Source organism: Hyperoodon ampullatus (assembly GCF_949752795.1).
Source record: "Hyperoodon ampullatus genome assembly, chromosome: 1".
Classification (NCBI taxonomy): Eukaryota; Metazoa; Chordata; class Mammalia; order Artiodactyla; family Ziphiidae; genus Hyperoodon; species Hyperoodon ampullatus.
The window spans coordinates 107900917-107911804 of record NC_136914.1 but is presented as its reverse complement, the minus strand read 5'-3'; positions in this window follow the sequence as shown (position 1 = coordinate 107911804).

The following is a 10888-nucleotide window of genomic DNA, read 5'->3' as shown; positions in this document are numbered from 1 at the left end:
GGTTGAATAAGAGTGGTGAGAGTGGGCAGCCTTGTCTTGTTCCTGATCTTAGTGGAAATGGTTTCAGTTTTTCACCATTGAGGACGATGTTGGCTGTGGGTTTGTCATATATGGCCTTTATTATGTTGAGGAAAGTTCCCTCTATGCCTACTTTCTGCAGGGTTTTTATCATAAATGGGTGTTGAATTTTGTCGAAAGCTTTCTCTGCATCTATTGAGATGATCATATGGTTTTTCTCCTTCAATTTGTTAATTTGGTGTATCACGTTGATTGATTTGCATATATTGAAGAATCCTTGCATTCCTGGAATAAACTCCACTTGATCATGGTGTATGATCGTTTTAATGTGCTGTTGGATTCTGTTTGCTAGTATTTTGTTGATGATTTTTGCATCTATGTTCATCAGTGACATTGGCCTGTAGTTTTCTTTCTTTGGGACATCGTTGTCTGGTTTTGGTATCAAGGTGATGGTGGCCTCGTAGAATGAGTTTGGGAGAGTTCCTCCCTCTGCTATATTTTGGAAGAGTTTGAGAAGGATAGGTGTTAGCTCTTCTCTAAATGTTTGAGATAATTCGCCTGTGAAGCCATCTGGTCCTGGGCTTTTGTTTGTTGGAAGATTTTTAATCACAGTTTCAATTTCAGTGGTTGTGATTGGTCTGTTCATATTTTCTATTTCTTCCTGATTCAGTCTTGGCAGGTTGTGCATTTCTAAGAATTTGTCCATTTCTTCCAGGTTGTCCATTTTATTGGCATAGAGTTGCTTGTAGTAATCTCTCATGATCTTTTGTATTTCTGCAGTGTCAGTTGTTACTTCTCCTTTTTCATGTCTAACTCTATTGATTTGAGTCTTCTCCCATTTTGTTGATGAGCCTGGCTAATGGTTTGTCAATTTTGTTTATCTTCTCAAAGAACCAGCTTTTAGTTTTATTGATCTTTGCTATCGTTTCCTTTATTTCTTTTTCATTTATTTCTGATCTGATTTTTATGATTTCTTTCCTTCTGCTAACTTTGGGATGTTTTTGTTTTTCTTTCTCTAATTGCTTTAGGTGAAAGGTTAGGTTGTTTATTCGAGATGTTTCCTGTTTCTTTTTATTTATTTATTTATTTATTTATTTTATTAGTTTCTGCTTTATAACAAAGTGAATCAGTCATACATATACATCTGTTCCCACATCCCTTCCCTCTTGCCTCTCCCTCCCTTCCACCCTCCCTATCCCACCCCTCCAGGCGTTCACAAAGCACCGAGCTGATCTCCCTGTGTTATGCGGCTGCTTCCCACTAGCTATCTATTTTATGTTTAGTAGTGTATATATGTCCATGCCTCTCTTTCGCTTTGTCACAGCTTACCCTTCCCCCTCCCCATATCCTCAAGTCCATTCTCAGTAGGTTTGTGTCTTTATTCCTGTTTTACCCCTAGGTTCTTCATGACATGTTTTTTTCTTAAATTCCATACATATGTGTTAGCATACGGTATTTGTCTTTCTCTTTCTGACTTACTTCACTCTGTATGACAGACTCTAGGTCTATCCACCTCATTACAAATAGCTCAGTTTCGTTTCATTTTATGGCTGAGTAATATTCCATTGTATATATGTGCCACATCTTCTTTTTTTAAATTTTTTTCTTTTTTTATTAGTTTCTGCTTTATAACAAAGTGAATCAGTCATACATATACATCTGTTCCCAGATCCCTTTCCTCTTGCGTCTCCCTCCCTCCCACCCTCCCTATCCCACCCCTCCAGGCAGTCACAAAGCACCGAGCTGATCTCCCTGTGCTCTGCGGCTGCTTCCCACTATCTATCTACCTTACGTTTGGTAGTGTATATAGGTCCATGCCTCTCTTTCTCTTTGTCACAGCTTACCCTTCCCCCTCCCCATATCCTCAAGTCCATTCTCAGTAGGTCTGTGTCTTTATTCCTGTTTTACCCCTAGGTTCTTCATGACATTTTTTTTCCTTAAATTCCATATATATGTGTTAGCATGCAGTATTTGTCTTCCTCTTTCTGACTTACTTCACTCTGTATGACAGACTCTAGGTCTATCCACCTCATTACAAATAGCTCATTTTCATTTCTTTTTATGGCTGAGTGATATTCCATTGTATATATGTACCACATCTTCTTTATCCATTCATCCGATGATGGACACTTAGGTTGTTTCCATCTCTGGGCTATTGTGAATAGAGCTGCAATGAACATTTTGGTACATGTCTCTTTTTGAATTACGGTTTTCTCAGGGTATATGCCTAGTAGTGGGATTGCTGGGTCATATGGTAGTTCTATTTTTAGTTTTTTAAGGAACCTCCATACTGTTCTCCATAGCGGCTGTACCAATTCACATTCCCACCAGCAGTGCAAGAGTGTTCCCTCTTCTCCACACCCTCTCCAGCATTTATTGTTTCTAGATTTCTTAATGATGGCCATTCTGACTGGTGTGAGATGATATCTCATTGTAGTTTTGATTTGCATTCCTCTAATGATTAATGATGTTGAGCATTCTTTCATGTGTTTGTTGGCATTATGTATATCTTCTTTGGAGAAATGCCTATTTAAGTCTTCTGCCCATTTTTGGATTGGGTTGTTTGTTTTTTTGCTATTGAGCTGCATGAGCTGCTTATAAATTTTGGAGATTAATCCTTTGTCAGTTGCTTCATTTGCAAATATTTTCTCCCATTCTGAGGGTTGTCTTTTGGTCTTGTTTATGGTTTCCTTTGCTGTGCAAAAGCTTTGAAGTTTCATTAGGTCCCATGTGTTTATCCTTGTTTTTATTTCCATTTCTCTAGGAGGTGGGTCTAAAAGGATCTTGCTGTGATTTATGTCATAGAGTGTTCTGCCTATGTTTTCCTCTAAGAGTTTGATAGTTTCTGGCCTTACATTTAGGTCTTTAATCCATTTTGAGCTTATTTTTGTGTATGGTGTTAGGGAATGATCTAATGTCATACTTTTACATGTCCTTGTCCAGTTTTCCCAGCACCACTTATTGAAGGGGCTGTCCTTTCTCCACTGTACATTCCTGCCTCCTTTATCAAAGATAAGTTGACCATATGTGTGTGGGTTTATCTCTGAGCTTTCTATCCTGTTCCATTGATCTATCTTTCTGTTTTTGTGCCAGTACCACACTGTCTTGATTACTGTAGCTTTGTAGTATAGCCTGAAGTCAGGGAGCCTGATTCCTCCAGCTCCGTTTGTCGTTCTCAAGATTGCTTTCGCTATTCGGGGTCTTTTGTTTTTCCAAACAAATTTTGAAATTTTTTGTTCTAGTTCTGTGAAAAATGCCAGTGGTAGTTTGATAGGGATTGCATTGAATCTGTAGATTGCTTTGGGTAGTAGAGTCATTTTCACAATATTGATTCTTGCAATCCAGGAGCATGGTATATCTCTCCATCTATTTGTATCATCTTTAATTTCTTTCATCAGTGTCTTATAATTTTCTGCATACAGGTCTTTTGTCTCCTTAGGTAGGTTTATTCCTAGATATTTTATTCTTTTTGTTGCAATGGTAAATGGGAGTGTTTTCTTGATTTCATTTTCAGATTTTTCATCATTAGTGTATAGGAATGCCAGACATTTCTGTTCACTAATTTTGTATCCTGCTACATTACCAAATTCATTGATTAGCTCTAGTAGTTTTCTGGTAGCATCTTTGGGATTCTCTATGTATAGTATCATGTCATCTGCAAACAGTGACAGCTGCTTTACTTCTTCTTTTCCAATTTGGATTCCTTTTATTTCCTTTTCTTCTCTGATTGCTGTGGCTAAAACTTCCAAAACTATGTTGAATAAGAGTGGTGAGAGTGGGCAGCCTTGTCTTGTTCCTGATCTTAGTGGAAATGGTTTCAGTTTTTCACCATTGAGGACGATGTTGGCTGTGGGTTTGTCATATATGGCCTTTATTATGTTGAGGAAAGTTCCCTCTATGCCTACTTTTGCAGGGTTTTTATCATAAATGGGTGTTGAATTTTGTCGAAAGCTTTCTCTGCATCTATTGAGATGATCATACGGTTTTTCTCCTTCAACTTGTTAATATGGTGTATCACACTGATTGATTTGCATATATTGAAGAATCCTTGCATTCCTGGAATAAACCCCACTTGATCATTGTGTATGATCGTTTTAATGTGCTGTTGGATTCTGTTTGCTAGTATTTTGTTGATGGTTTTTGCATCTATGTTCATCAGTGATATTGGCCTGTAGTTTTCTTTCTTTGTGACATCCTTGCCTGGTTTTGGTATCAAGGTGATGGTGGCGTCGTAGAATGAGTTTGGGAGTGTTCCTTCCTCTGAAATTGTTTGGAAGAGTTTGAGAAGGATGGGTGTTAGCTCTTCTCTAAATGTTTGAGATAATTCGCCTGTGAAGCCATCTGGTCCTGGGCTTTTGTTTGTTGGAAGATTTTTTATCACAGTTTCAATTTCAGTGGTTGTGATTGGTCTATTCATATTTTCTATTTCTTCCTGATTCAGTCTTGGCAGGTTGTGCATTTCTAAGAATTTGTCCATTTCTTCCAGGTTGTCCATTTTATTGGCATAGAGTTGCTTGTAGTAATCTCTCATGATCTTTTGTATTTCTGCAGTGTCAGTTGTTAGTTCTCCATTTTCATGTCTAACACTATTGATTTGAGTCTTCTCCCTTGTTTTGTTGATGAGCCTGGCTAATGGTTTGTCAATTTTGTTTATCTTCTCAAAGAGCCAGCTTTTAGTTTTACTGATCTTTGCTATCGTTTCCTTCATTTCTTTTTCATTTATTTCTGATCTGATTTTTATGATTTCTTTCCTTCTGCTAACTTTGGGATGTTTTTGTTCTTCTTTCTCTACTTGCTTTAGGTGAAAGGTTAGGTTGTTTATTAGGGATGTTTCCTGTTTCTTAAGATGGGATTGTATTGCTATAAACTTCCCTCTTAGAACTGCTTTTGCTGCATCCCATAGGTTTTGGGTCGTCGTGTCTCCATTGTCATTTGTTTACAGGTATTTTTAAATTTCTTCTTTGATTTCTTCAGTGATCACTTCGTTATTAAGTAGTGTACTATTTAGCCTCCATGTGTTTGTATTTTTTACAGATGTTTTCCTGTAATTGATATCTAGTCTCACAGCATTGTGGTCGGAAAAGATACTTGATACAAGTTCAATTTTCTTAAATTTACCAAGGCTTGATTTGTGACCCAAGATATGATCTATCCTGGAGAATGTTCCATGAGCACTTGAGAAAAATGTGTATTCTGTTGTTTTTGGATGGAATGTCCTATAAATATCAATTAAGTCCATCTTGTTTAATGTATCATTTAATGCTTGTGTTTCCTTATTTATTTTCATTTTGGATGATCTGTCCATTGGTGAAAGTTGGGTGTTAAAGTCCCCTACTATGAATGTGTTAGTGTCGATTTCCCCTTTTAGGGCTGTTAGTATTTGCCTTATGTATTGAGGTGCTCCTATGTTGGGTGCATAAATATTTACAATTGTTATATCTTCTTCTTGGATCGATCCCTTGATCATTATGTAGTGTCCTTCTTTGTCTCTTCTAGTAGTCTTTATTTTAAAGTCTATTTTGTCTGATATGAGAATTGCTACTCCAGCTTTCTTTTGGTTTCCATTTGCACGAAATATCTTTTTCCATCCCCTTACTTTCAGTCTGTATGTGTCTCTAGGTCTGAAGTGCGTCTTTTGTAGACATCATATATATGGGTCTTGTTTTTGTATCCATTCAGCCAATCTGTGTCTTTTGGTGGGAACATTTAGTCCATTTACATTTAAGGTAGTTATCGATATGTATGTTCCTATTCCCATTTTCTTAATTGTTTCGGGTTTGTTATTGTAGGTCTTTTCCTTCTGTTGTGTTTCTTGCCTAGAGAAGTTCCTTTAGCATTTGTTGTAAAGCTGGTTTGGTGGTGGTGAACTCTCTCAGCTTTTGCTTTTCTATAAACGTTTTAATTTCTCTATCAAATCTGAATGAGATCCTTGCTAGGTAGAGTAATCTCGGTTGCAGGTTTTTCTCCTTCATCACTTTAAATATGTCCTGCCAGTCCCTTCTGGCTTGCAGAGTTTCTCCTGAAAGATCAGCTGTTAACCTTATGGGGATTCCCTTGTGTGTCATTTGTTGTTTTTCCCTTGCTTCTTTTAATATGTTTTCTTTGTATTTAATTTTTGATAGTTTGATTAATATGTGTCTTGGCATATTTCTCCTTGGATTTATCCTGTATGGGACTCTCTGTGCCTCCTGGAGTTGACTGACTATTTCTTTTCCCATATTAGGGAAGTTTTCAACTATAATCTCTTCAAATATTTTCTCAGTCCCTTTCTTTTTCTCTTCTTCTTCTGGAACCCCTATAATTCGAATGTTGGTGTGTTTAATGTTGTCCCAGAGGTCTCTGACACTGTCCTCTGTTCTTTTCATTCGTTTTTCTTTCTTCTGCTCTGCAGTAGTTATTTCCACTATTTTACCTTCCACGTCACTTATCCATTCTTCTGCCTCAGTTATTCTGCTATTGATCCCATCTAGAGTATTTTTAATTTCATTTATTGTGTTTTTAATCATTGCTTCATTCATCTTTAGTTCTTCTAGGTCCTTGTTAACTGTTTCTTGCATTTTGTCTATTCTCTTTCCAAGATTTTGGATCATCTTTTCTATCATTATTCTGAATTCTTTTCCAGGTAGACTGCTTATTTCCTCTTCATTTGTTAGGTGTGGTGGGTTTTTATCTTGCTCCTTCTCCTGCTGTGTGTTTTTCTGTCTTCTCATTTTGCTTATCTTACTGTGTTTGGAGTCTCCTTTTTGTGCAGTATAATCTTAAGTCAAGGTGTGTGATGCCTCCAGCTCTGTTCTTTCTCAAGATTGTTTGGCTATTTCGGGTCTTTTTGTTTGTATACAAATTTTAAAATTAGTTTTTCAAGTTCTGTGGAAATGCTTTGGCATTCTGATAGGGATTGCATTAAATCTGTACATTGTCTTTGGTAGTATGTTTATTTTAACAGTATTAAATCTTCCAGTCCATGCACCTGATATATTTTCCCATCTTTTTCTTTTGCCTTCAATTGCTTTCACCAATGGCTGATCGATTTCTGAGTACATGTCTTTTACCTGCTTAGGTGTGTTTGTTCCTAGGTATCTTATTCTTTTTTTGGTGTGATTGCATATGGTATTGTTTTCTTAATTTTTTTTCTTTCTGACAGCTTTGAGTTTTGTTTTTTCTTCTTTTTCTAATTCCTTCAGGTGCAATGTTAGGTTGTTTATTTGATATTTTTTCTTTTTTCCTTGGTATAAGCTTGTATCACTATAACTATCCCGTGTGAACTGTTTTGCTGTGTACTATACATTTTGGATCATTGTGTGTTCATGTTCATTTGTCCTGGGTATTTTTAGAATCCCTGTTTAATTTTTTCAGTGTTCCTTTCTTCCCATTTTATTCCCTTCATCTGTGATGTGAGGACTATCTTTAATATATATATATATATTTTTTGCAGTACGCGGGCCTCTTAGTGTTGTGGCCTCTCCCGTCGTGGAGCACAGGCTCTGGATGTGCAGGCTCAGTGGCCATGGCTCCCTGACCCAGCTGCTTCACGGCATGTGGGATCTTCCCAGACAGGGGCACGAACCCGTATCCCCTGCATCGGCAGGCGGACTCTCAACTACTGCGCCACAAGGGAGGCCGTATCTTTAATATTATGTTTGGATTTCTTTCAGCTTGTGTGTGTGTATGTGTGTGTGTGTGTGTGTGTGTGTGTGTGTGTGATTATTTAAGTGGCTGAGCTCTTAATTTCACATGGAAACTAACAACCCTGCATTGTTACTCTGCTCCCCCACAGTTACTGAATTTAACCTTATATTTTACATCTACTTGTTTTGTGTGTCCCTTAACTTCTTATTGTGAATATAGATGATTTATTACTGTTTTCTTTCATCCTTCCTATTAGCTGTGTACATGGTTGATTTACTGCCTTTGTTGAATATTTGCCTTATCCAATGAGGTTTTTCCTTTAGTAAGTTTCCTTTCCTAATTTTTATGTTTCAGTCATGGCCTTTTCTTTCTCACTGAGAAAAGCCCTTTCATGATTTCTCATAAAGCTGGTTTGACGATGCTGAGCTCTCTTAGTTTTGCTTCTCTGTAAAACTTTAGATCTCACCATCAAATCTGAAGGAGAGCCTTGCTGGGTAGACTATTTTTGGTTATAGTCTTTTCCCTTTCATGACTTTAAATATACCATGCCACTCCCTTCTGGCATGCAGAGGTTATCCTGAAAAGTCAGCTGATAACTTTATGCAAGTTCCCATGTTTGTAACTTGTTGCTTTTCCTTTGCTCCTTTTAATAGTGTCTTTTTATCTTTATTTTTTTGCCGTTTTAATTACAATGAGTCTTGGTGTGGTCCTCTTTGGGTTCATCCTGTTTTGGCCTTACTGTCTTTACTGGACTTCGATGTCTGTTTTCTTTCCCAGGTTATGGAAGTTTTCAACTCTTATGTCTTCGGGTATGCTCTACACTGCTTTCTCTTTCCTTTTTGCTTCTGGGACCAGTATAATGCAAATATTAGTACACTTGATGTTGTTTCACAAGTCTGTTCAACTTTCCTCATTTCATTTTAATCTATTGTTTTACTGTTCATCTTCAGTGATTGCCAGTACTCTGTCCCTCAGTTTTCTGATTCATTCCTCTGTATCATTTAGTCCACAGTAGTTTCCTTTTAGTGTATTTTTCATTTCAGTTATTGTATTCCTCATCTCTGTTTTGTTGTTCTTTAATGGTCTAACTCTTTTTAAAAAAATTCTAACTTCTTGCTCTGGTCGTCCATTCTTCTGCTGAGTTCTTTGATCATCTTTCCAGTCATTACCTTGAACACTTTGTTGAGGAGATTGGCTATCTCCACTTCACTTACATCTTCTTCTGAGTTCTTACCTTGTTCCTTCATTTGGATCGTGTTTCTGTGTCACCTCATTTTTCTTAACTTGCTGTTTTTATTGCTATGTATGTAGTAGCTTTGTTACATTTTCTGACCTTGGAGAAGTGGCCTTTTGTAGGAGAGGTCCTATGTGTCCCAGCAGCCCACTGTCGCCTTTTCACCAAAGCTATATGTTCTAGATGTACCCCCTATGTGGGCTCCTTGGGCTCTTCTGTTTTGGTGGGCTGACTACTGTGGGTGGTCTGGTAGGCTTGGCTGCCCCCAGAGTGCTTGTTTGCCAGGCTCTGCCTTGTATGGAGGCTGTCTGTGCTGCTTGGTGAGGCTAAATAATAAGGCAGCTGGCTGTACAACTCTGGGGGACACCAAATCCAGTGCTGGTTCACTTATGGTTAGAATTGCAGGCCAGGTGTTATCAGCGCTAGTGCCCAGTCACTGGTCCTGGGGCGATGCTGGCTACTTGGAGGAAGACACAGGTTATGAGTTGTGGCTGCAGGGCCCAGGATTCGCAGAGATGGTGTTGGATCACTGTTCCTGACACAGCTATCTGCAGGATCTGGGGTATCCCTATTCTTGTGTTGGCATTCTGATGAGCAGGGTCAGTACCCAGCTGAGCCCATGGCTGCTTCTGGCCTGTAAGTGAGTGTTCTGGTCACACAGGCTGGTGGGCTGTGGTATTCCTGGAGCTGGTGTGTGCCTGTTGGTATATGAGGCTGATCCCACTGCTAGAGCAGGTTTGCTGTTGGGTAGGTCCAAGCTCCATCCAGTCCCTGTGCACTAATCACCTGCCAATGGTGAGGCTGATTCCAAGGCCAGAGCAGGCTCACTTGTCAGAGGGGCCAGGGACTCTGGGGCTGTTGCCTGTCCACTGAGGTGTGGAGGCTGATCCTGGGGCTTTTGGTGGCTGGGCCCATTTCCAGGGGAAGCTGTGCAATGAGAGGTTCTGAAGGCATCCTGTTTGCTGGTGGATGGGGCTATGCCCCTGCTCAGTTAGTTGCTTGGCCTGAAGCATCCTAGTACTTGTGTCTATAGTCTGGTGGAAATGGGTAGGGCTAGGTCCTGAGGCTAAAAAGATAGAGGGAGGATTCTGAAATTATGCTTGCTCGCACCAGTGGCTGAGAGGTAGAAGGAGCTCCCCCAAATGGCTGCTTCCAGTGTCTATGTCCCTGAGGCTGTGCTGTAGTTGCCTCTTGCCTCTCTGGGAGACTCTCTAAGATCAGGAGGTAGGTGTGACCCAGGATCCGTTCAAATGACTGCTTCTGTTCTGATTCTCGGATCATGTGGGATTTTGGGAGCATCTTTTAAGAGTGGAATCTCTATTTCCCACAACCCGCTGGCTCTCTGGAAAATAAGCATCACTGGTCTTCAAAGCCCAACTTTCTAGGAACTCTTCTTTCCAGTACAGGGTCTCTGGGCTTGGGAGCCTGATGTTGGATTCATACCCCTTGCTACCTGGGTGCACCTCAGAAATTGTAATTATTCTCCCATTTGTGGGCCACCCACCTGGTGGTATGGGTCTTGACTCTGTTGAGATTTTGCCCTTCCTTCCTGTCTTGCTGAGGTGCCTTCCTTATATCTTTAGCTGTAAAACATCTTTTATGGTAGGTCCCGGCCTTTTTCATCAATTGCTGTTCTGTAAAGAGCTGTGACTTTGGTGTGCCTATGAGAGGCATCAAGCTGTGGGTCTTTGAATGCTACCATCTTAGACAATCTCTCCACTTCATTCTTAAATCATATTATTTAATTTTTCTTAGTATCTTATTTGATTAGTGAGAGTTTGAAATTTATTATCACTCATGTTTACTTCTCCTGTTTTAAAAAATTGTATAGTGCATTCATTCATTTTGAAATGAAGGTAGTGACCTGTGAATTACCATACCTCAAAAATCAAGGATAGGAAAAAGCCTTTTCTCCCTGTGTTACCCTCAAACTCTGAACCCCTCCACAGCCTGGGGATTAACTTCTTGCACCCATGCTCACCTTCTGTTTTGGGACCGTTAACCATCAGT